The following is a 4,840-nucleotide window of genomic DNA, read 5'->3' on the forward strand; positions in this document are numbered from 1 at the left end:
GATTCTGACTCAGCTGTTCGCATCTCATCGCACCCGTTCAGCGTTGTATCTTTTCGTTTTGTGTTTTTGTTTCTCTAGGGGCATTCAGCAATGATAAACTGTTCTAACTTTCAATTTATGAGAGAGGTGTGCTACACAGAACGGCGGTGGCTCAGTGTACAGCAGATGTAGGGATCTCGGCCTGGCCCTGGATGGTGTTTTTTAGGGTGTGAAGCATGGGTGTGAGGATGTGCACTGCTGAGCAGACTCAGAAGTGAGCGACTGTCCAGGCACTGGACACTTTGAAATAAGAAACTGTTTTAAAAGTTACATCTTTTGGGGAGAGGCTGAACTTTGATAGAATGTTTTTGTGTATGTTTGACGTTTTCTGTGCAAAAGAAGAGAAAATTTGGTCTTTTCCCATCGAGGTGGCATGCATCAGCACTGCTGTGTAAGACTGCTGGGGCATCATGCTAGGCTATGTTGTATGCTGGTGTCACGTTTGGGGAGAGGATGTTCTTGTTGGGTGGATGTCAAGGTTTTTCGGGGACTGGAGTAGAGCGTGAAATGGTGGCAGAGATCCTTGCTGCAGAAAATGAGGCCACCAGATAATCAAAACAATAGGTTTAGTGTTTGCTGGTCAAACATTCACAGATATTTTGCAAATCTGGCAACCTATGAGAAGTCCATGAATCAGGGCTCCTGTGCTGGCACATCTCATCCTATACTACACGCCATTTCAAATAAAATTTCAGTTAAATGCAGTATATTGTTTTATACAGCAGTGCTGGTTGTTTTATCTGTAGTAGTTAAGTAGTGATAAAGTTAATCTTATTTCTGCTAGGAACGATTGCATCCGTAGGAAGCATGTTCACCTTCGTGAAGCACTTTGTGGTGTGTGCAGTTCTGAGACTTTAAAGATATGACATAAATTGGGGTAGATGAATTTTTCCTGTTCATTTTGTGATACTAATAGATCCCTGCTTCGGTGTAAATGCTGTACCCATGGGCACTTGATATCCAAGATGCTAAGTTTTGCAAAACCCAAAGATGTTGTAATGATGTTCAATATTTTGTTATTTATGTCTCAACATGCATCCAAATGAAATTCAAAGCCAAGAGAAGAGCCTAGCATGACTAGCTCTTTAAGGCAGGAGAGTATTCTCTGCTTTGTATTGGAAGTGAATTTTCAGAATTGGTCTAAACACAAATCTGTTTCTCTTTTGATGCACACACATCCATTAACTTCATTACTCATAAGAAGACAACATAAACTTTAGTTCTTCAGTTAATATAAATGCATAGTCCTTCTGCTCAATAACTTGATTGTAATACTGTATAACAAATGGGAAAATATTTCCCTCAGATTGGCAGATGTCTCATAGTAGCTCTTACGCTCAGGCTGTGTTTGGTTTAATCTAGACAGATATAAAAGCCATCTCTTCAAGCTGTTTCAAAAGACAGACCAAAACTGTTTATATGATTAAGCACTTCTTTAATTCTGTAAACACCATGAAATCAGCAAGCAAGTTACTTCTATCACTCAGTTTGTCTCACTGATGGGGTTTCTTTGTCTGTGAAATCTGAATTTGGTAAGAGATCTTTTGTAAAGCATTAAATTGGAGCTGCTTTGCATGGTCTCCAAGAGTGTTGCACAGCAAACTTACCTTTGGGGTGGATAGAGAGAAATTACTCTGTGTCGTCATTGTTTATATAGTATCATCTCCCCAGGTGTACAGTATTTGCTTTAGATAGGAGAACTGAACTATTTTTTTCTTACTAGGTAAACTGGTGTTAAAAACAGCTGGAAGAAATCTTAGTAAAGCAACTGGTTGGAAGTGCTTGAGATCTCAGCAGTGAGATAAGGCTTCCCTGTTTCTGCCCACTGTGAATAATTATGCTATACATGGTCTGGTTCAAGCCCATTAAATACTGCAGCATGAATCTATGACCATCATGGGCCAAATGGTAGCCACGGTGCTACTTATTTAATTACAAAGTGTAAGAGATTCAATTGGGTATGGAGACTACATGAGCACATAAACCACCTTGACAATAACGTAGGATCCCACCTCTAATATGCTGTCTGTGATGATTGTGTATGATGTAAAACGATGGAAGGAAATATGAGGGCTCTTGGAGAAGAGTCCAGGGGATTATTGTGAGCTCATAAAAATCCAAACAACCTGGGATGTATATACCTGACAAAAAGGGGGCAAGGAAAGAATTATTATTCCAACAGAAATATCCTAAAATGCTTAATTCAAGTTACAATTGTGTATTTTTATCTTCAGCCAACTGGTTTGGATTTTTAGAAACCGATGTTAATTTAAGTCTGTATCTGTTTATTTTTGTATTTGTTGTACAAAAGAGAAATTGTGACCTTACTACACAAATATTATTTGAGGTCCTGGGTGCTATTAATTTAAACATACCTCCACCAGAATTAGGGGTGATCAGGTCCTCCAAGGCAGTCATGATATATCAATTACTTGCAATCTTGTGTGCTAGCTATTCATATATAGGTGGGACAGTACCAGTTTTTAGTCAAATATTTACAATTTTTTTTTTCTGATACCAAAATGTTTCTCAGCCTAATATATTTCAATGCAGCTTAAAGATGCAGCACATCTTTATATCACCACATCCGTTCCTCCTTAGACCCCAGCTCAGCAGATTAGTAAGCACATGCCAGCCTGAAGCACCCGGGTGTAGCCTTACAGAAGCATCTGGTTAAACCCCTGGAAAAACCAATGCTGCCTGGTTGTTCTTTCCCAATAAATTTATTTTTGAAACCAAGACTGCCAGCGCAGAGTGCCAGTGCTGAGCCATCTGGCTCAGCATAGCCAAATCTTCAGAAAACACAACCAGCGTGAAAGCCGAAACGCGGCGCTTCCCCAGCTGCTGGTGCACTTTCAGGTCCATTGGCTCCATTAATTTCTTCATTTTCAGATGCTCAGCCAACAGCTGATTGAGGAGTCTCCAGTTGGTCGGTTGTGCAGTCTAAATATTTAGGGCCAGTTCATAGAGTTGCTTTTTTTCTATGAAAAATGATGTATTTTACTTCCTATGTATAAAAGTTTCTTGTAAATTTTGTGTGCCTTTGCATGTTTTTCAAGGGGCTGTATGTTTGTTTATAAACTATAATTTTTTTCTAAATACAGAATTGTAAAATATCTTCCCCCCCCTCCATTTTCTTTTGATTTCTGAATTATTTGTGAAATAAAACCTTCCCAGAATGAATGCTTCCCTTGTCTTTAATGCTCAGCCAGAGCTGGGGTTGTATTTAGAAGAGCTATTTGGGATTACTCCTGGGGACTAGAGAATCCCCTGGAGAGCCCAAGTGAGATCAGGTTGTGCAGAGTCTGCTCCACAAACAAAAAATAGATCTGCACAGGTCCAGAGCATTGAAAGTCAACCTTTACCCTATTAAGAATAAGATGTATCCTTTCCTGAAACATCCTGAGAGTAAGGGAAAATCAGTGTCTGTCTTTAAGTCCCTGCAATATAAGGACTGAAGTAGATTAATGGGTTGGAAAAAGTGTTTAATGAGGTAGTGGTGCAAAATACAGCTGAGATGAACTCCTCCTTGACTGACCAGGTTGTTGTTAAATTTACCCTTATTTTTTTTATGGGAAAAGTATACAGTTTCTTTTTTTTTTTTTTTTTTTTTTTTTTAAATTTCTCTTGAATTTTTCTCTAAACTCATACTTGACGACAGAACCACAAATCAAACCAAGTTGTTTCATGGTAATTCAACACCATCTTGGTTAAAGGAGCAACATGACAAGTAGGTTTACGACAGCCTCCAGGCAATGAGCACCATATGGCTTTTGACCAAAAATGTGGACTGAGCCATGGGAGGGAGTCCTGATTGACAAGAAAGCCATGAAATGTTATGTTTTCCATTACATATACAACAAGATCAACATAAAATACAGAGATGTTTGCATTACTCCAAGGCTGGTCTGATACAGTTATGGTTGAATGGTATTTACTTGTAAAACCCAAACTAAGGACTGACATGGTAACACAGTTATTGGGCTGCCAATGATTTCTACAGAAGGAAAGTTTCATGGCCATTGCATGCTCTCCAGTTACAAACTGCTCATTTGGACTTGCTTATGCCCAATTTGTGCTTGCTCTTCCCCACTCTCACTGCTGCAAAAATAACCCCCCTGCTGAAAATATTGGAGAAGATTTTCATGAGCTTAAGAGTAAGTGAAGAAGGGTGTACAGACTAATGCTCATGACCGTGCTGAGGCTGCTTAGACTGTCCTATTAGTTGCAACACTTACTTGATTTGCTATTTGCTAGTGCTACAAAATGCCTCAAAGTGCCATTGCAGAATTTAGGTCTGGGTTGGCATAAGGAGGAAAACAACATAACATCCAAAATTAAAAGCCAATATTCCCATCCTTTGTGTTAGTTCTGGCTCTGCTTTTGCCAACAGTTGTCTCCTCTTGCTTGAGCCATATGCTTTAACCTTGTGCTCCTCCACAGAAAAAATTGTGTTATCAGGAATGCTGTGTGTGACCAATGCTGCAGACAAAGCTGTGTCTTCTTTCTGTACAGCAGCTGTGCAAATCAGGTAAGTGAAGACAGAGCAAGACACAAAGAGGTAGGAGTAAATCTTTATTTTTTTTTTTTCCCCAGTGGACAATGGGATTCAGATTCATGCTTTAGTGAGGAGAACATAAAAACTGGAAGGCTGAATATAAGTCAAGTGGAAAGGAAATAGAAACCCATGTGGATCTGAGTGAGGGTAACAGTGTACAAAGGGAGCAGACTTGATAACCCTTTTTTTCTCACTTTGCTGGTAATCCTCTGGTATCAGCAGGATTCAAGGCTCTCCCTGCTT

This window comes from Tyto alba, unplaced genomic scaffold (genome assembly GCF_018691265.1).
Source record: "Tyto alba isolate M040663 unplaced genomic scaffold, T.alba_DEE_v4.0 Super-Scaffold_26, whole genome shotgun sequence".
NCBI classification, from domain to species: Eukaryota; Metazoa; Chordata; class Aves; order Strigiformes; family Tytonidae; genus Tyto; species Tyto alba.